The sequence below is a fragment of the Miniopterus natalensis genome, chromosome 16, assembly GCF_054644295.1.
Source record: "Miniopterus natalensis isolate mMinNat1 chromosome 16, mMinNat1.hap1, whole genome shotgun sequence".
NCBI lineage: Eukaryota > Metazoa > Chordata > Mammalia > Chiroptera > Miniopteridae > Miniopterus > Miniopterus natalensis.
In genome coordinates, this window is record NC_142096.1 from 10,033,957 (window position 1) to 10,056,468 (window position 22,512).

The following is a 22,512-nucleotide window of genomic DNA, read 5'->3' on the forward strand; positions in this document are numbered from 1 at the left end:
ATTCCGCATGACAGAGAGAAGCAGAGACAACACAGCCCCATTGGCCGATAATTCCCCAGTCTCCCCACTAGCCTGACTAAATATATACACATGGCTAGAGTTCTGTGAGGGCCATCAGAGTTGGGTGGTTCCAGATCAAAACGACTGAAGAAAAACTTGTCTTGCTAAAAAGAAATTAAAACACCATGATTTGTTTCTGATTTAAGAAAATGAATAGCAGTGAGAAAATAGAATTGGAACCAATCAAGTAGTGGATCCAAAGTGGCACCCTAGATTCAGAGCTCTGACGCCTGCACACATGCAGTCTTACGAATATTAGAATGAGAGGGACTTTTAAAAAATAAATGAGTTAAAGATGTAAAAGTAGTTGAGGACAATATTTTTTCTATTCCTTTTTGGAGGATACTAATAAGCATTTCATTTTTCTGCAGGAGACTTCTCTAAATAAGGTTTTTCTCACAAGGAAATATTTCCTTGTATAAAGAGAATCATTAGGGAGTATTTTGTTATTAATTATATTCTAATTTAGCTTAATAACTTTAAGTTTGATCTTAATTTTCTACTAACAAATCTCAACTGTTGGTGGATTTTTTGAATTCATAATTTTAATAATCATTGGTTAGAAATGACAAAAAAAATCTTGGTTTTCCATTGTATTGTTTTTTTCTCTGCAAGCTTATAGAAGTACGCCATCTAGAGTAAGTTTTGTAATTTTTAAAGTATAAGAACTCCTCCTCCATGCTACATTTTAGGTTTTTGATGTCACAGTTTACATCTTTTTATATTATATATCCATTAGCAAGTTATTGTAACTATAGTTATATTTAATACTTTTTTTCCCTTTAGCCTAGAGTTAAGTGGTAAATGCACCATCATATTACACTATTAGAGTTTGCTAAGTCTGACTATATACTGAACCTTTACCAGTATATTTTATATATATATATGTGTGTATATATATATATATATATGTGTGTGTATATATATATATATGTGTATATATATATATATATATTTGTAATTTATCTTCATTGTTGAAAGTATTATAGATGTCCCTTTTCCCCTTCATTGACCCCCTCCACCCTGCACCCCCTATGCCTTCACAGCACTATTGTCAGTGTTCATGGGTTATGTATATATGCATATAAGTTCTTTGGTTAATCTCTTCCCACCCCTTCCTCCCTTCCCACTGAGATTTGTCACTGTTACATTTTTTGTTTTTTATTCATGTTACTAATTAGTGTCCTTTTGTTACAGCTTGAAGAACTCCTTTCAGCATATCTAATGAGGCAAGACTAGTGGTGATGAGCTCCCTCAGATTTTGTTTGTTGGGAAAGTATCACACCTTCACTTCTGAAGGACAACTTTGCCAGGTAAAGTATTTTTGTTGGCAGTTTTTTTCCTTCAGCACTTTAAATACATCGTCCAATTCTCTCCTTGCTTGCATGGTTTCTACAGATAAATCAGCCATAGCCTTATGGGAACTCTCTTGTATGAGAGAATTTTTTTTCTTGTCACTGCTATTTAAAATTCTCTCTTCATCTTTGATTTGAGACAGTTTTATTATAATGTATGTTTTAGAACATTGTTTTGGATAGAAATTTTGGAGTGACCTATTAGCTTCCTGATTTTGGATCTCTAAATCTGTGAAGTTCTTAGACATTATTTCTTATTGAAGCTTTCTACCCCTTTCTTTGTTTTTTCTCCTCCTGGGACTTCAGTGATGCATAGTTTTTTCTCTTAAAGGTGTTCCATAGGCTTTCTTCACTTCTTTACATTTTTTTCTTTCTGTCCCTCTAACACGGTAGTTTCAAATGATATGTGTTTGAGCCACCGTGTCTTCCTTCTGCAGGTGGGTGCAAGCTGTGGCTGAAGCCCCCACGGACTCCTTCAGAGCAGTCAATGCACCCTTCAGTTCCAAAATTTCCTCTTGGTTCTTTCTCATGTATTCTTTCTCTTTGTTGAACTTCTCATTTTGTTCCTGTATTGTTTTCCTGATTTCATTAATTGTTTATCTGTCCTCTTGTAGCTCTCTGAACATCTTCAGAACAATTATTTTCAGTTCTTCATTGGGCAATTGCTGGATTTCCAGTTTCTGGTATCACATACTGGGAATTTACCGTGTTCCTTTGATAATGTCATGTTTCCCTGATTCCTGATGACTCTCAGTACCTCGGCATAGGTGTCTACGCATTTGAAGAAGCAATCGCCTCTTCCAAAGTTTATGGACTGACTCAGTGAGGAAAGATGTTCAGCTCTGTGTGGGGAGGCAGTGCAGTATGTCGTAACCCCGGGTCTAGTGGTTCAGACCGCCAAGCGTGGGTGTATATGGCAGCTCTGGGTCATGATGTCTCAGTGACTCAGGCTGCTGGAGTCCATAACATTGACAACTATTGGTCCTTGATGAGCACTGGGGGGGATTTGCAGTGTACGCGAGGGTTGTTGGTTCCTCAGCGTCCACTTCTGGGTCCAGCGGCTGGGGACTATGGCGGGCAGTGTTGGTGACGGAAGCCTCTGGTGTGCATACCTTGGCTGTGGGAGCCAGCTGCAGGAGCCTATGTCATGACAGGTGCCGATGGCAGAAACACTCACAGTGGTGGGGGTAAAGCAAGCAGCAAGGGTTGGGGCCAAGCGTGGGTGCACTGGCAACTGCAGGGTTCCTGGCTGTCCGCGTGCAGCCCTGTGGCTACAGAGTCTTGCCATGGGTGTGTACATGGCAGTGGAGTTTGGCAACGGGAGCCGGGTGGGGGTGTGCAAGTCCACAGCTGAAGGAGCTAGCCTTGAGCGTGTGCACCGTGGTGGAGTCAGCCATGGGAGTCTAGGCTGGCGTCTTACACTCCCGCAGCTATCGATGCCAGGGCAGGATGCTGGTACAGATCCCAAGCTCTGGTAGAGAGGGAAGGAGAGGTGTGGAGAGAGGGACTCAGGCATCTGGAATCTGTGAATTCAGAAACCTGTGGGGTGAAAACCAGTGACATCTGCAGGGCATCTGTTACAGCTGTACTGGTTTCCTCAGTGGCTGAAACTGCTAGGGCCCTTTGCGGAGGGGCCGCACTGGGAACCGTGGTCATTTCTGCTCCTTCCGCTCTTCTTTGTTCCCAGCCATATCTGTATGTCTCAGCTTTGCTGGTCTCTGGTGTGGTGGAACTGAAGTGGATTCTTTGTGCAGTGTCCTGAAAGGCCGGGGAAGCTGATCACTCACCCTGCTGTCCCTTTCCCAGCACGGGAAACTCTTTCCCGCTGGGGAGTTCCCTCTTGGCGCTGAGCAGTGCCACCCTGAGGGATGGGATGAGGCACACAAAAGGAAGCTGTTCTTTCTTTCCTTTTTGTGCAGTTATTCTCAGGGTTTGTTTTGTTTTGTTTTGTTTTGTTTGTTCCACAGTGTTGCTAAAGTTTCTTAAGTGGACTCCTGATTCTCTCAGAGCTGCTTTTATTGATCGATAGCTGTCTAATTGTTGATCTTTGCGGGGAAGCAGAGGCTGGGGTTTCCTACTCCACCACCTTGGCGATGTCACTCCTTAGCATTGATATGTCATAGTGATTGTGACAAAGAAAGAGCTCACAAAATTCATTGCAACGTATTTTCGACTTAAAACCAAAGCTGAAGAGGCCATGAGCCTCTCTATCTCATCTCTGCCCTAAAAGGTCCTTTTCCAGTTTTTGCCTCTGTTGGTATGTGATGCTTGGAATCTTTGCTTTGGGGAGGTCAGAATTCAGAGCAGTTGTGGGCAAATGATGTTTCTTGTAACATCCCATATGCATCAGATTTTCTAACAAAATTCTGCTTTGATTTATTAGTGTCCTGTATAAGTGATTTCTACAAACTAGAGGAAAAGTTCCTTCAGAGTAGAGGCCTTGTCTTCAATTTCATTCCCCTGCAGCATCTAACATGTATTGTTTCCACAGTGGATGCTTATAAATATTTGTCGTTTTCACATTTTGTACTCAGGCCAACTAATGCTGGTGAGGAGTGTCACTCGGTTGCTGAATTTTAAACACCCAAATTGTTTATTAGACTATGAATTTAGTTTGTAAACTGTGGGTTTTGTTATTTTATTGAGTATGGCAAATTTTATTTAAGGCATAGCAGGGCCTCCTTGATTGCAGTTATGTATTGCAGAGGTTCAGAATGAAAGATTTATAAAATTTCTCAGTACAGTAAGAATATGAACTAGACGGAAAAATTGCTCATTGGGTAATAGTAAATGTCAGTGTTTTTTATTTAAAACTAACTTATTTTTTAGTTATAAGGAATGCATGCATTTTGTTTATAATATAGCTTCAAGACTTAACTGTGCTGCCCAGAATATCTTCCAGTTGCTATGGGGAGTTCTGTTACTCATCAATGTAGGGTTTCCTACTTGGCAGCATTATGTATTTATGATGGCATCTGTGTTTGCTGGTTGTTGCATTTGCAGTGGAACTTGTATTTCAGCCAGTTGAAGAGGGAGGGGAAAAGAAAGCAAATTAAACTTGACTTCTTGGCAGGGAAGCAGTAGCTTCTTGTTTCTTGGACCCATATATTCCAAGAACACCAAATACAACTGCAGTTGTGTTACTCTACCTATAAGTGACTATGTTTTGCACTATAATAACTTTGTATAATAATATTAAAATCCCAAAGTTAAAAACTAACTACTATGTCTTGTCAGTTGACATTAGCCTGTGTAGAATGATGCTTTATTTACTGATTGGTTTTAGTCAAAGGAAAATCATCATTATTATGAATATCACTGTATAAGCTTTTATTTACTTAAAACAAGTAAAAATTTAAATGAACTAATTTAAAAAGTTCTCAACTTTTAAGAGAGAATATTATAATAGAAAATAAAAATAAACTCAGTATCTGGGATTTTTTTTTTGAAAACAACTTTCAGTATACGTTTTAGAGTCAGTGCACATTAGCTCAAGCCAGTATTCTAATCCCTTTATATCTAACACATAAACCTGGGATATTTTCTATTCTTGAAGATTATCTGCAGGTGTACTAAGAAGTACCTTATTAACATTAAGAACATAAAAGCACCTTCTTAATAGTGATTATTAATAGTGATTATTAATCACTATTAAGAACCAACAACTTAACTCCTTAATGTGAACATTAAATTATATTTATTGTACTTTATAGATTTGTGAACTATGTTTATTATAATTTATGTATTTCATTTTATTTTTTGAACACTGGCTTTCTCTGAGGCAAAGTTTAATTAAATATCTACTAAGTTAACTTAGAACTTTGTGTATACCCCAACTGTGTTGTACAGTTGTATTTCTGGGTTTTGGAAGCTTATTATAAATGAGTACACTGGTGGTGCCAGTGTGTATAAAACAGAAGGCAATATGGACACAAATATCTAATATTTATTTTTTATTTGCTTTTGAATTTATTTATTTATTTAATTGAATATATTGGGATGACTTTGGGTAATAAAACCATACAGTTTCAAATGTACAACTTAATAAAACATCACCTGCATACTGCATCATGTGCTCACCGCCCAAAGTCAAATCTCTTTCTGTCCCCATTTATTCTCCCTTTGCCCACTTCCATCTCCCCCACTCCCCCTTCCCTCTGACTATCACCATACTATTGTTCATGTCTATGTGTCATACACACACACACACACACACACACACACACACACACACACACGTCTTTTTTTTTCTTAATCCCTTCACCTTTTTTAACCCAGCCCCACAACCCCTCTCCCCTCTGACAGCGGTCAGTTTGTTCTCTGTATCTATGCTTCTGTTTCTATTTTGTTTGTTAAATTATTTTGATTAGATTTCACATATAAGTGAGATTGTATGGTATTTGTCTTTCTCTGTCTGGCTTATTTCACTTTGCATAATTTCCAGATCCACCCATGCTGTTGCAAAGGGTAATATTTTCTTTTTACAGCTGCATAGTACTCCATTCTGTAAACGTACCACAGCATTTTTATCTACTAATCTACTGTACTAATCTACTGATGGGCACTTGGGCTGTTTCCAGATCTTTGCTGTTGTAAATAACTCTGCAGAGAAAATATTTTTTCTAGCCCTTTATAATTTACACAGAGTTTCTGTGCAGTTCTCATTTAATCATAAATACCTGTGGTGTATTATCTTTATTACTTCTACTTAAAACATAAATATAGAACTAAGGCAACTGGAAATTATTGTTACAAAACATAAATTAATAAAATATAAATGTAAGCTTTGATGATCTAAAAAGAAAGATATAACAAAGATTAGGGTAGGGTGGAGATTAGGTGCAAGGAACAGTATGATTATTTAATGTTTCATTGCAAGAAGACAGTTTAAAGGTAAAACACAGTTTCAAAAGTGACATAAAATATTTTTATATATATTTTTTCCTTTTAGAGAGATCTTTTTTTAGTAACCATATCTTCTGTGAAGGTGAAACTTTTTCTGAATTTCACTAATGTCTTCTATTTATCAACGATTTTTTAAATTTAAAAATAACCATTATTCCATTTTTCTGAAATTATTTATATATGCACACCTGAAGTACTCTTTTAAAAACTACCTTTTTGCAAAGATGTTCAATAAAAATTGGCAATGATTATTTTGGGGTGATAGAATATTGGTAGATTTTTTGTTTCTTCCTGGAATTTTTCAATGTACTTTCTAAAGTAAGTTTGTATCTTTTTTCCCCCTAAAACAATAAGGGCATTATCCTTAAAATTAAAAAATTCCATGCAACTACTGTTCTGAGGAATATACTTTGGGAACCACTGATGTAGATAATTATTTCCTAAACTTTTCAGATGAATGATCTCTTTTACAATAACATATTATTTTGAAACTCAGGAATTTAAAAAAAATTATTTTCCAATTTTTTTATGTCATGTAACAAAGTGATTTAGCAAAGTTTTTGTAAATTATTTTATTTTATTCTTAAGCAATGACATCAAAGAATAGGTTGCTACTTAAAAATATATCATAGGTGTTAGTATTTTTATTCCCAGTTAAAATAAAGCCAAATTGGATATAATCACCACTATAGTTTATTTTATTTGCATTACCTGTTGAGATACAAAAAAAACAACAGATGATTTTTAAAAGAATTTTGATTAGATTGAAGTAATGAATCTGAAGGAGACCATTTTGAGGCAAATTGGCATATTTATTGTATTCGTACTCACTAATGTGTATTTCAGCATTTTCTCATGTTACCTTTCTTTAAGCAGTGACTGATTGTTGGTATAAATTAGGTAATAAGGGACCAAAAGCAGCTGATTTAAAACTAAGTAATGATTAATACCCTCATGGTGACCAGCAGTGACTTGTGTTATGAATGGACAGGGACCGTATCTGGAGCCCCTCCTCGGGTTTCTGATGATCCTATGCATTCTTACAGCACGTGCACTCCCAGGCTTCCCAAGTATTCCATGTTAGGTAGACAGCTAAAAAATAATTTTTATTAACATTTTAAAAAGTAGATATTAAACAGATACCATTGTTAATTTGAACATCATGATCTCTTAAGAGACCTTGCGAACCCTCGACAATTACTATTTGGGAAATGGCCAAATAGGAACTGATGTAGGAATAGGATTCCATGCAGTTTTCAAGAAAAAGAGAGAGTGGGAGAGGGGAGAGCAGAAAGTTATTGACTGAATTTAAGGCTTATTAAAACTTTGAGGGTGGAAGAAGAAAAATAAAGGACAGAGAATTAAGGAAATGTAACAGTTACGGAGCAATAGCCATTGAATGAATGAATGATATTACATACTTTATCTCGTTTCATGCTCACAGTAATCCTAGCCTAATTTAAATGAGAAAGTAACAACTCAGAAAGATAAATAATTTGCCCACAGTCACCTCGTAAGTGGGGAGTCAAAGTAAGGCTTGTAATAAAGCTCAGGCTTCTCCTCCTCAGCATTCCATGTCTTGAATATTCAGAGATGTCCGCAGAGACTCAGGAGAGGGTGATAAAAGCTACAGGGAGAGTTTCAACAAGGAAGTGCTCTGCATTGCATTGGCAGCGAGAGCAAGAAAATGAGATTTCAGAGAAGACCCTTAGACTTGGCAGGGGCCTCAAAGTACCACTTCTAGCATCCAGAAGAAGCAGGGCGATATTCTGTGGAGTTAAGAAGACCTGTTCTTCTCTTTCACACAAGGTTTGTGCTTCATGCTGCTAGTGTTGTGTCTTACTCAGTTTTTCCTGGTATCACTGAGGCTTAGTACAGATTTTTGCTTATAGTAGGCACCAGACTGAGACCTTACAAGTGTATGACTGCTGTTGATTTCTAGTCATAAGGTCTCGAAATGATCAGTCTAAGGTCCTGATGCATATTGAAGGTTGGAAGGGTGATAGCACTCTGAGGGATGATCCACAGAGCTGATTTGAACGTGGTGGTGAATGAAAACAACATGGATGTTAACTGATGAAAAACAAAGGTAAGTGGTGCATAAATCCCCAAGATCAGCCTCGGGAGTCCAAGGAGAAGACTGCCTCTCACCTCTCCCCTACTCCAGCTCTTCCTGTTGTAGTGGCTGTGAGTCAGTCATGCCACCGAAAAACAAAATTTTAGACCAAGTGGGGTCACAGAAATTTTGGCCTATCTTAAATTGATGGCAGTCTAAATTTTTAAAAAAGTTACTATATAAAAATGTACTAATGCTCGTAAAATGTTTCTTCAGTTGATGAAGGAAAACATTTTGTATAATTCCATGCACATTTATGAATTTAAAAAATCAATGAAAAATGGGCAGATTACATGAACAGATAATTCATAGGAGATAGTTGGCAAAATACAGTTCCGTAAATATTTATTGAATAAAAAGCAAGCCCTGGTAGGGAGCTAACAGGAGACACAGGGAGGAGCCAGATTTACCAACAGTCCTGAATGTTACATGGTGGGAATCTCCTAAAGTGCTGTCCACGTTGAAGTAGCATTATCTTATTAGCACTGCAGTTGGTGTACTTGAAATAGACTTGAGCTGGTGGGAAAAGGAGGCAGGCAGACTGGCTCTTGTGAGAAAAACATTAAAACTATAGTAGGGATATAAGGGAAACAAGAAAATTGGCGGGGTTAAGAAATATTAAAACTCAAAAGTAGAGTAAGACTTAATGCAACAGATGTGGTAGAAGGTAAGGGATAGCAGAGTCTAGGAAAAATTCCATTTTTCTCAGTCACTTGTGTAGCTACCTCAATGATCCAGTGTTTGCTAGGAAATAAACAAGGGATAGCACATGCATTTATTACAATTTTTAAAAAATTGAGTTTAAAAAGCTACTTCTAAGAAAGACAAACACCATATGACCTCACTAATAAGTGGAATCTAATGAATAAAATATCCTGACAAGATGGAACCAGGGCATGCATACATGGAACAGGCTGGCCAGTGCCCGAGGGGGGGGGGGCGGCTGTTGAGGTGACTGGATAAATAAGGTGAAGGAATGAGCTAAGGAATTTATGTGCATACCCCAGGGACGCAGGCAATAGTGTGGGAAGGCCACGGGAGGGGGAGGTGGGGATGGGTGGAGGTGGGCAAAGGGGGAGGGGAACAGCTGCAATAATGTCAACATTAAAATGTTTTAATAAAAAAATAAAAATTCTAAATGCATTTTTTATTAAAGAATTTACTTTTTCAGAGGAGTTTTAGGTTTACAACAAAATTGAGAGGAAGGGACACATGCCCCTTCCCCTACACATGGTAGCTTTACTCACCAGAGTGATACATTTGCTCTCAGGGATGAACCTACATTGACACATTGTCACCCGAAGTCCATAGCTTACCTTAGGGTTCACTCTTGGTGTTGCACATTCTGTGGCTTTGGACAAATCTGTAATGACATATATCTGTCATTATAATGTAATATAGATATTTTCCCTGTCCTAAAAATCCTCTGTGCTTTGCCTGTTTATCAAGCCCCCACCCCAACCTGGCAACAACTGGTCTTTCGTCTCTATAGTTTTTTCTTTTCTAGAATATATTTTCTTTTAAATTGTAGCTACATGGAGTTATGAAGTTTTGTATTAGTTGTATATGTAATACCATCTCTCTTCCAAAGTAGAATCATAAGATAAAATTTTGATAAAATTTAAAAAATTGCCTCTAAGAATACATGTTTATTAACATAGTCATGTAAGAAATAGACATGGAAAAATAGTTCCCTCAAGTGTGACTAAAAATACAGTTGTTAAGGTTCTGGCCATTAGATTCAGTTCTGGTTGGTGATTAAATTAAAAATCAATACTTTTACTAATTTTACTTAGAGAACTTAGAAGTGGTATAGGTGTCGTTTAACATTTCTCTTTTGTAACAGGTAACACAATTTCTGATTTAGAGATTCTTTATCATAACATAGAAGCATTTTCTCTGTGTAGAATTTCATATTAACCATAGAAAATAAAGAAGCTCACTTCAGATATATTGAAGTTTTTCTATGTAAAAAATTCTAACATTCAGTTTTTTATGACATATGGAAATACTCTTTCAGAAAAGTTAAAACATTTTGAAAAACTAACTTAGTAACATGACTATATATACTGAGAAATGATCAGTGTTTTATACTTACCCAGATTTGACAGAAAGGTAATTCATAGAAATTCTGGTTGTGCACATTCAGATTTAACTTGATTTAGAATACTGTCAAACAGAAGAGTCTAGAAAATACAAATAAAAGAAATAAAACAAAGAATACTAATTTGTGGCACAAACGTAAATGATGACGTATTACAAGATTAATAAACAGTTTCATTTAATTTTAGGTTTTGATGCAACACTTAAAACATTGCTGGGGCTCAGCTAAGCTATTGAATCGGGCAACAAGGAAATGTGAAAGGCGATGAGCTTTGTTACAAAGCCCTGAAATGAAATATGGCTAGGAAAACAGCAAGCTGGTTATGTGCCAGGGGAGGGGAAAATATTAGAAGCATAATGTTCCATCAGAGCCTTGTTTTTGAAAAGGAGTAAAAGAAGTAGATATATTACCATTTAAATGTTATTTTATACTTATTGGAACTTCATTTCTAAAGAACGAATGACAAAAGAGGGTCTGGAGCTATTGATTCCTTTCTTTAAGTATAGATATATCTTCTCTTGATACTTTCATCTAGGACTGTTTCTTTTTTTGCAATAAAAGTTCAGGTTCTTTGACTTGATCAGCACCTAGTTCTTGCGTCTTTAAGCCCGAGCCCTCTCCTCCTGCCATTTGCTTGCCTGACTGTTTGGCAGCTCAGTATGATTTAGTTAGAAGAATGTTTAACATTGTGGCTTATTTGGACTGCTTGAAATAAGATAGTCAGCTGGGGGAAGCCAATTCAGGCCACACATATTTAAGACTTAAATACTGAATCTGTATGGTGCATGTAACTGTTTTGGAAATTGCCAAACAGGAGTCACACAGCCTAAGTGCGGCAGGCTGGGTGTGGTCTAAAATGGCCCTAGCTTTCCAAATTTCCTGGCTTTCCCCCTCTTTCTGGATTACCCCAAATTGATTTCCTTCAGTGTTGAAGCATCTGGTTAGCTCTTTTGGTTTATTTTTTTCTTAATCAACTAAGAGAAAAATTGATTTTGGGGGGAAAAGGTATGACTCAACCCAAAGTTTGTGTTAAGGATAAAGTTTAGTGGCACTAAAATATCCAAGTCTGTGTTTGTGTGGATCTATGGTGAGCAAAACAACAGGATCTAATTATGTTGGGAAAGTAGAAAAATTGGAATATACTAAATCTATCAACCCCTCTAACCTTTGAGTAGAAGATGCGTTCTTCCTTCAGTTGTATTATTCCTTCATTTCTTTAACCCTCATGAATTTAATAGTTTGTGTAATTGTTATTTCTAAGGTTGTTGTAAGAATTAATCATATAATCATTATAAAGAGTACTTGGTACATATGAAGCACTGAATGGGTGGTAGGCACTGATTTAAAGTAACGGTTGTATGTTACCACCACTACTAGTAATGCTACAACTACTTGGGTCCTTTTCATGAATTTTCTTAGGGATTTCCAGTGACTTCTCATCCAAAGAAAGTGCTGGAGAAAGATTTTCACTGCCTATTTCAAAGTCTTTCATGAGAATTCCCTTAACTGTTTTTCTTGGCCAACTATTTGAAGGGCTTGGGATGCTTTTCCTTTTCTTCTCTAAATGTTTTGCCTCAAAGACTAAGTCCTCGCTCATCAGTTTTGATAATATTCTGTATCAAAGCATAGAACTTTAGGACTTACTACTTTATTACATAGTTGGCTTTATTTAACAATTTCAAATTTATTCTCATCTCTTCAATGAGTTCATAGGCTTTTAAAATGCTGCCTGAAACCAAAGCACAGCGTTGAATGAAAGAAAATGCAAATATTTCAACTTGTATCTTGGTTTTAAGCTCTATTCCTCTTGAACTAGTTACCTCAAATGATGGACAGCTAAAAGTCTTTCTTAAAAGTAATTTAAAAAAATAGCAAATTGAAAACACTTATTACCAATTTACCAATGCTACAGAAAGTTTGGAAGATAAAGTAAAAAGCCACCCACAATCATACCATTGTCACATAATTTCTATTACGCTTTTGGCATTTTCCCTTCTAATTGTTTTTCCATAACCGCATATTTGCATAGTTGTAATTCTAGTGAACATTCAATTTTTTTGTTCTTTTTGTTTTTTCAAAGTATTATGTTTATATACTTCATATGCTATTACAGAGCATTTATAACCATTATTGTAAAAGACTACTTAATTATTCAAGTGAGTAATTATTGTTTTCTCTTCCCTTCCCTGAGTATTTATTTATTGTTGTAGATGTCTGTCAAGCCTTCCTCTCCCTCCTTGCTATTATAAATAATGCTGTAGTAGACAATTGTATGACAGTAGCCTTTGATATATGTTGGATTAATTCCTTCATATACATTCCTCAAATGCTTCCATAATGATCCTATTATTAATATACTATACTAGGCCACTCGTTGGAAAATGCTAAGGTAGGAGATTAAGAGAGGAAAAGGGAATATCTTTTTAATAAAACTATACTTCTTAAGGAGAAATACCCAGCCTTATTGTTCTTTGCTGTTTCCTCTTGTGCAGAAACCATGTTCATCCATTAAATATTTATCAAGCACTTATTAATTGAGCACTCAAAGTGCTGGAGACATACAAAAGCATCATGCCTGCCCTCAAAAAGCTTGCTGTTGACTGGGAGAGACAGACATGTAAATGGGCAATTAGAATACACAGAAATAAGTACTACAATGGGTGTTAAGTATCTCTGGATACTGAGGACCACAGAGAAAGGGCAACCAAACCCATTTTGGAGGGTTCAGAGAATTCATTAAAAGACCCCACAAAAACACAACAACAAATCTGTGCTAGTCACTAGAGATATAACCCTGACATTCAGGGAGCTCCTGGTCTGGTGGCGGATACCAATGTATGTATTAAAAGTAGCTATAATATGTATAAAATTCCAAATGACTTTCTAGACCAAAATAAAGATTTCAAACAAAATATCTGGACATCTATCTTATGACTAAAGGAGGCTCTAGATGAAGTGAAACAGTGAGAGAGCATTTGTGAGGTGGGCTCAGGAATAGCAGCCGGTAAATTGTGTAGGGAATGAGTGTGATGCAAGAAGTAGCCACACCCCCTTTCCTACATCCTATCTGCAGCCAAGCCTCCTTGGGGAAGGGGGACGAAAGCTCTGACCTTTGAATGAAAACAAGTGTTGGTGAATATATTGTACTAGCCCTTTTTATTTCTAAGTCAAGCCTTCATGAAATCATGAAGAGCCTTTATATCATGCTACCAAATTTAGATTTAACCTATCAGCCATTAGGAACCATTGAAAGTTGTCGAGCAGGGGGCAGGGTTTAAAGCAAGGTCACGCCGTGGTTATCACATGGTGCTGTGCACTTGGCAAAACTCCTATAACTGCAGACCCAAACGAATAAACTTTACGCGATGTCAATTTCAAAACAAAGGGAATAAATAAAGATCACATTGGCAATAGTATGACCTTTTTTCTGTCATAGTTTTGGGTTGTCTTTGTCCGTAACCCTCTTCTCTAAAGTTGGATAGTCATGAGTAATGCGATTTGGCTTCTATTCATTTTAGTTGAGTGCATATAAAATCTCTCGACTGCAGGATTCAGTATGAAATCAAAGGAGCAGCAACAGCTTCTCCAGAACCCTCTTCCTCAACCTGAGCTATTAGGAGTGGACAGGAAGGCTGGCACTGCTGGTGGAGCTACATGCCTTTCCTGCAATGCCAGTGTTCAGAAAATGCTGGGCAGTTTCTCTTTTCAGATCCCAGCTAAATTCACATTGAAGCCAAGCCTTTTTAGAGAATTACTTTTCCAGTTGCATCGCTGACAAATGCTTCCTTCCTCTGTAGCCATTTCCTCGACTTGCACTGCTTTCTCATCATGTGCTTGCTGACTCACCGCAGCACCTAGTTCCATGACTTGGGCTATTGAATCTTGTGGTGTGTACTTCAAGGAGAGACAACCTCAATGTCCCTGGTTCTGTTACCCATTGTTCTGTCCACATGTTATATACGGAGTGGTAACAACAAAGGGCCCGGTTGTTTGTGGTCTTCCTACAGGAGCTACAGTGAGGGTTGTTTTTTGTTTTATTTTTTAAAAAGAGATCTTTATTGATTTCAGAGAGAGCAAAGGAAAGGGAGAGAAAGATGGAAACATCAATGATGAGAGAGTCATTGATCAGCTGTCTCCTGCACGCCCTCCACCGGGGAATTGAGCCCGCAACCCAGGCATGTGCCCTGACCCAGACTCGAACCACGAACTCCTGGATCCTAGATTGATGCTCAGCCGCTGAGCCATGCCTGGCTGGGCTATGGTGAGGGTTTTAATCTTCACTAACCAGCAGAATGATATAATTCAGTCACACAAGAAGAAAACGCTCGTCCAGCTTGTCAGTTTTTTCCTTGTATCTCAGTGTTAACATTTACAAGTAAGCAGGTTTTTACTAAACTTTCTTACCATTTGTTTTTGTTTTATTACTCTCACACTAGAAAATAGGAAAAATATTCTAGAGAATTACCTCCAGGGGAGTATTCTGTATCACAACAGAAGGAAGGACAGTAAAAAGGAGTGATATTTTGGCCTGCCCTAATCATGTTCATTTGGTGATATTTACAATCCTGCTGCTCACCCCTCCTTTAAATGGTGTATTAAAAGCCTGAGGCGTCTGAACCCCTGCCTACCTACTACATGCGGCTTCTCTCAGTGTGCCCTCATTGTCTCATGGATTTTCAGCAGACATCTTCCATTCATAAAATGAACATGTGAAAAATTCGACTCTATTTTGAATAGAAACAATCACCAAAGCTCAAATAAATTTCTCTTTGGCCCTTCTCTTTCATTTGAGAGAGACAGAGACAAAGCAAGTATAATTATTAAGAGATTTTTTTTTTTAAATCAACATTTAAAGCAAGGTCAGTACTAATTCACCTGACTTTCCTATCCTTAGGTATAAAATGCTGTTCAATGGATTTTTTTTTTTTTTTATAATTATGAGCCTGAAATACTTTTAAAAACTTTCTAAATTATTAAGGAAATATTGATTCATAAACAAGTATTTATTGATTATCTACTGGGTCCCCCAAACTAAGTAAGCTTAGTATTGGTACCTCTGTTTAGAGATGAGGAAACTCAGGCACAGTTAATTTCAAGCACCTGCTTGAGGTCACACAGCAAGAGAGTGGTGAAGGAAGGAGTAGTTCCAAAGCTCATAGTAGTTTAATTATGCTCCCATCCAGCTTCTCAAGGAGTTGACAATTTGGATGGGAGAGTAAGACTAACGCGTGGAAAAAAAATATAATAACCCCAGGACCATATGGCTGAGACGTTGGGTATGACATTCAGAGGACAGAGTACTTAGCAGAGATTATAGCAGTTAGGATTCAGGAGAACGTTAGACTTGAACTAGGTCTGAGGGTGATATAGACCTTGCAAAGGCAGAGGGTGGGAGAGTGCAGCTCAGCCACGAGGCGCACTCAGAGCAAACCAAGGCAGTGGGTGAAAAGGAGAATGCAAGTCCAGAGTGTTTTTAGCCTTGCATGCATTTACCTTTATCTACTTCAAGTTCAGGCACCCATCAGCATGCCCCATCTCTAACCATATGGACAAGTAGACTTTCTTACGAAAATCTATTTTTAGACATTTAGAGCTGAAAGAAAATTTTAAAAAAATCTGCTCTGTAATTTGGGCACAGTGAGGGTTTGTAATTCATGGAAGGTTATTGAACCACCCTATTGCTTATCTGGAATTCAGTGTGCTCTCTTCACCACCAGTGCCCGGGCAGGTGGGGTCTGAGTAAGGGGGTTGGGAGGAGAGAACGCCTACAGTACCAGGCATTCTCAAACTGTCTCCTTTCCAAGTACTAAGCAGACCCATTTCTGCTAAGCTTCCAGATTGCAGGGCTGTCAGAAGGAAAGAGAAAACAAAGTACATGTAGTTTCTTTTAAGGTGCACATGTGGGCTGGTGTTTCCTTTCTTGGCTGTTAGAAGGCGCCTTCATCACGGTACAAAGGAATTTTCTCGATACTGTGGGGATTTATTGGCTCAAGTTATAATGTGCCACAGAGGCACCTTTTCTCTCTGCAGAGTTATGTCCAATGGGTGACAAAGCAAATACACAATAGGCTTCTGAGATATGATGTGCAGAACAGGAAAGGAAAGAGTTTGGAGGTTGAAAAGAAAGGGATAAAAAGGAACAGGGAATAGGTTTGCTCTTTCACTTCAATTTTGTTCCCTCGGAAATTATACTGTTAAAAAAACAGCAAAACCAAGCAGTTCATAGTTCACAGACATTAGCCTCTGGCTAGGAAGCAAGAGCTGGTCTTTCAGGAGATGATAAGGAGGCCAGAAGGTGGAGAAGAAAAATGAGTTTTAAAGAAATACTTTGTTCTAAGAGGATTCTTGGAAGGTCATTCAATGGATGTTCTTCAAATCTACTTGGGAGGTCTTTACAAAATAGGAGTGATACTTTTTCCACATGGTTCTGCCTACAAGTGGATGCTGAGAGCTGGACTGGGTGACTTCTACTCTAGCCTTGCAAATCTGCGATTGCATTCAAGTTATTTAGTCAAAGGAATTGGCTTTCGAATATTGAGAAGTATTTAACAGGGACATATTAGAAAGACTATTTTGTCAAAATGAAATGACACAATTGTTAATATAGTTAAAAAGTTGGAGGCCTAGGGCAAAAATTTCTGAAAGAATTCCTGAAGCCATTGTTAATTGAAAAAGTCATGTCTACACAAATCCTGTTTCATTGCAGTAGAGGGAGTGCCTCGAGATACATTTTTTTATAATATAAAGAAATAAATCTGTCAAGGAGGGCTGTGTCTCCAACTGTGCCTCTGTCTTGCTTTTGTGATTTGGGACATTCAAAGTGTCCTCAGGAAATTGAGATCTCCTGCTAGTGGGGTATTGCATGCTATTGCATTGTTTATGGAGAGTTTATGTTGTCTGATTATCTTTTATAAACGCCCTGATTAAAGAGCAGAAATTTCAAGCAAATAGGAAGTTGTTATTCAAAGACTCATTACTTTTCATATAGAGGTCTCTTGGGTTATATTCAGTAAGTAGACACCTATGTGCCAGGCGTAATTCAAAACATTGGAAACAAAATGGAAGTAGAATGGCATGGTCCTTATCATTAATATTCATTGTCTGGACTCTCAAACTCTCTAAGAACATCATACCTAGTAATAATATAATTAGAAGAAAGTTTCCTTTGTATAAAGCTAGATTGTTGCCAGAATTATTCTGATACTTCTAGCAGAGAATCTTGAAATTGTAAAGGACTTGTGAAATGTTTCCTTTTGAGTCAAGAATCCATTTCAAAAATCACTGGTAGTTCTAGATAAATCAGATTTTCCAATTTATTCATAATGTGGTAGGATAAAGTGTATTTTCATAGATCTGCAAAGGCAGCATTGGTAAGGGAGACTTGCAACAAGAAACCTATTTCAAGTTTTGTTTCTTATTTCTGAAATGGTTTTCTGTCATAACTCTGGAAAACAAGCACCATGAATTTTTCAAATTATCATTAGGCAGCTCTGGCATAATTTATGTTAAGAGGTTTTGGCCTGTTTATGTACCCTGGAATTTGCCAAAATTAGTAATGTGATATTCCATATTTAGCAAACCTATAGAGCAATAAATAAGGACATATGACTATTGGGGAGTGCTGTTTTAAATTCTTTTTTGTGGCATTCATGAAATGCAGGGGTCTTCCAACTCAAGTTCTGCAATATTAGGCAGCAAGTTGTACTCTGAACCAAACCAGATGGTGATCAGCTCTATTCCTATTATCAACTCAATGCGGCGATGGTTACCAGACCTTACTTGCAACTTTAACATTTGGAACAGATTAACAGCAGTTAGGCTGAAATGAGAAACCTCCCTTTTACTAAAAGGTTCAGAACATATCATGCTGTAAAATCAGAAAGACTAGTAAGAAAAATTATGAGGGAAAGAGTTCACTGTCTACCTTGGTTTCTCCCTGCAGGACATGTTATTTCCCTTTTAGGAGTACCCTTTTTCAAAGGAATTTTAATGTGGAGTATTGTGAGGATTAGGGTCTATTAACCTATCAGCCTCCAGAGGTGCCCCATTCCACAACCTGTTGTTGAATTTATCTCAGTGTAGCCCTGGACCATCTAGGCCTTGGGCACACAAGGGAGATTGTTTGCACTTTGGGGGAGCTTCCTTTTCAAGAAGATCTCTCTCTCTCTCTCTCTCTCTCTCTCTCTCTCTCTCTCTCTCTCACACACACACACACACACACACACACACCATGCAATTTCAGAGACTCACCCAACCACTGAAATTCATAAAACATTTGGGCTGCCCAGGTTTGGCCTAAGGATTTGAATGTATTTGGCTAAACGATTTGCTTTGCCTGCTAATGCAATGCGCTGTCTGTTTCTTGTAGCAATCTTTTCTTTGCTGCATCTATCGGTCAAATCCATTTCTAGAGCTTTACAGGACCGGGGCAAATCAATGTGTGTTCTTTAAGTCTGATGTTGCATGCATGTAAAACCAAGTGAAGGTGAACATTAAGGCCGGCGAGTCTTAGAGTTACAGCTTTCATAACAAAATGTAGAAACAGATATGTGACTGAGTTCAACTCCCATTACGCGGTATCAAAAGAGGTACCGAGAGGTTAAACAACTTTCCTAACGACACAGTCAGTGTGTGTAGCCCATGTGATGATGAAAGAGGTGAGTGTTGCTGATGAATCAGTATTCTGCTATGCTTGCCATTCAGAGACAGGGACAGAAAGGCAGGTTCTCCACTTCCTGTGCCCCAATAATGGCAGCCCTGCTCTGCTTCTTCTGCTAAGCTGACCAGCTCGCCAGACAAACCCTTCAGAGAGAGGCCAAGTGCCTTTGTGCGTTTCGTTTGTTCTCCAGCCAAGATCTTGCTTCAGGGCTGATTGAAAACCCTTTTGCCTGTTCCTTGGTGTGATAGGAAATATAAACTCCCCTTTAGGAATGGGATTCTGAGGCCTCTTACACTCAAAAACTCAGGGAGGATGTGAACAACGCTTAGTTCCAGAAGGATAAGCATCGTGTCTGCTTGAAATGGATTTTGGGGTGCAGCCGTCGGGAGTGCAGACAGTGGGTGAAGAGAGGCCTGGAGGAGAGTGGCAAGAGGCGAAAGAAAGGGAGAGAGCCAGGTTGGGAACAATCATTGCACATTATAAAACAGGGATTGTTTTTTACCCTGAAAGTGGAAGGAACATTTTTAAGTGTTTTTAACTGGGAATGGCATGATAGGATTTGTACGTTGAAACTACATGGCTGCAGTCTAGAAGAAGTAGGATTATTAGAAACCAAGAGCAGATAAAAGCTGGCTAGGAGAGTAGACCAGGTTAACCATAGCTTTGACTAGCGCGGTGCTTCGGGTCTTAGTTCAAGTCATATCCATATCTACCTATACCACAGATATGTATGTTTTAAGAATATCAATTGTACTATAGATACTGTTCCAACTCTGTTTTTTTAGCTTCACAATTTATTGTGAATATTTTTTTGCTGTTTACTATTCTTGTTTTACATTATACATACTTTTTTTTTTTTTCTTTAAATCCTCACCCAAGGATATTTTTTCCATTGCTTTTCAGAGAGAGTGGAAGGGAAAGAGAGAGATAGAGAAACACCGATGTGAGAGACACATCAATTGGTTGCCTCCCACATGCACCCCTACTGGGGCCCGGCATTGAGCCTGCGGCTGAGGTACATGCCCTTAGGCTGGAATCGAACCTGGGACCCTTTAGTCTGCAGGCCAATGCTCTAACCACTGAGCCAAACTGGCCAGGGCCACACATTTATTTTTTAATGGCCATGTAATATCCTCTCATGGGGCAATATTATAGTAGTTTATTGAATCATTCCCTATTGATGGATATTTGAGTTTCCAGCTTTGCAATGGACATTACTATTATGACTATCCTTGTAAAACATCTTTGCTTATGTCCATGATTTTTTTTCATTGGGAAACTTCCTAGAAATACAATTTCTGAGACAAAGAACTTAGAAGCTTTAAGTTTTGTAGGGTATTGTCAAATTCTATGTGGCTGCAATTCAAGTTCCTTTTGTGGTATAGCTGATACCCAAGAGCTGCATGTGAGTTGTATGCAAGATCTCAGGACTGCATGTACTCCTCTCCCCACACGTGTTAGATGTGATGTTTCCTTATGGTGTAGAGTACCTTATAAATAATCAATGTGCCAGCTATCTCTCTCATTCCAGACACTAGAGTTAAACTTTGGAATTGGAAAGGACTTGTGAAATTTGAGTTAAGAATCCATTTTTAAAATCACTAGTAGATCTAAGTTTATAAGATTTTCCAATTTATTCAACATGTAAAAACATAGTCCCTGCCCTCAAGCATTAAAATTTTTAAAAAATAAACTTCATTTTCTTAGAGCATTTGTAGTTTCACTCAAAAATTCAAACATTTAATAATTATACACACAAAAAAAAAGAAAAATCAGGGACATAAAAAGATGTGTGTTTTTTAAAAAATATATCTATTGATTTTAGAGAGAGGAAAGGAGAGGGAGAGAGAGAGAGAAACATCAATGATGAGAGAGTCATTGATCGGCTGCCTCCTGCATACCCCCTGCTAGGTCGACGCTCAGCCGCTGAGCCACGCCTGGCCGGTAAAAAGGTGTGTATTTTTGAAGTAAAAGAAAATTGTTTTTTCTTTACATCTCTTAGAAGGTACCATTATAATTGGTTAATGTTTGAAACTGCTTGCAGGAGGCTCTGTCACTTCATAGAAGCCTCTATTTGCTTCTGAAACTTAAAGAAATCATCATAAAGCTAAATGAAATTTTATGACAAAATTTTTTTTAGATGAGATGATATATTCTATTTTTTTCTTCTCTAGTTGATATTCATGAGAATTTGCATCGCAGAGAAGAACTTGGATGTGCTGGCTGCCAGGGCGTTCTTACTCCCACAGTGCGTTTATGTTTCTAATGAGATGAACATTAAGGCCAACTTGGAACCATCTTATCTGTGTATAATCCAATTCCTTGTTACAAGCCCAAAGCTTACCTTTCAATTAAAGTAATACCCAACTTCCATTCATCTTTTTCTTACTTCCAACACTATCTTGCTACATAGCTGATGCTCAGTAAATGCTAGATTCATTAGTCTGGAAAGCAGCAATTAATAGGCTGAAGACTCTGGTTATGGATCTGCCTTGCTCTGAAGGTTAGCAAAATGCTTTTGGTTAGTGCCAGAAAAGAATGCTCGATGTAATCAAAGTGAGTGCAGTAGCTTAAAATCTTAACTCATGTCCTGGGTAGCAACAGCAACTATTAACACCGCAGTCACTTTTCACCAGTTACTATGTGCTTTAAGATAAATTCACTTCTACCACACTCATTTTTCTCAACTGTCCATGTTCTCAAATTGTCCAAAAAGGGGGGTGGGGAATGTTTGGCAGAGCCAACCAGCAAAAAGGCGGCCTAGCCAGACTAACAAAATCATCCAATAAGAGCCTTGTTTCTTTGGGACCTCAGAGGTCCCCTTTAATAGGCCCTTCCTCTGTTATTCTACTTCTAGAATACTAAGACCACTCTGGTGTCTCACTAGCCGAGAACATTTCTCTGTTAAATCCTTGTGAACTAACACTTCACAGGAAGAGTTTATAAAGTATTGCTTTTCTCAGGAGAAACTGCATTTTATTAGAGGATCTTTGGAAGGGGGAAAAAACTTTATGACTCAAAGTAGCAGTGGATAGTGGAGGAGACTTTAGGGGATGACTTATGGGTGCCATTTGGAAAGCTCTTTTTAAGGTGTATATTTGGAAAAGTGTTTGTTGTTTGCAGCTTATCAGATAAGCTGATGCTAACTTGATTGAACCTGCCTCTCCCCTATTCTATGAAATAAGAAACTGGCTTCTTTCTATAATCTGCCTAATTCCCCTACTATTTTCTTGAAATCTGTGATGATTCAAAAGTGCAATCCAATGGGAACTTTTTAGTTCCCATCTAGTTGGACTCCCCCTTGCTAAGCACT

At 37.9% G+C, this 22,512-nt stretch overlaps 1 protein-coding gene across 1 annotated transcript in view; it reads left to right on the forward strand.

The window, feature by feature from the left end:
- The window catches only part of EMC2 (ER membrane protein complex subunit 2), a 59,831-nt gene that overhangs the window by 32,285 nt on the left and 5,034 nt on the right, over positions 1-22,512 (forward strand). Inside the window, exon 12 of the transcript XR_015715783.1 lies at positions 1,258-1,373. The gene's annotated coding sequence lies outside the window, so the exon portion shown is untranslated. The remainder of the gene's footprint in view (positions 1-1,257; positions 1,374-22,512) is intronic.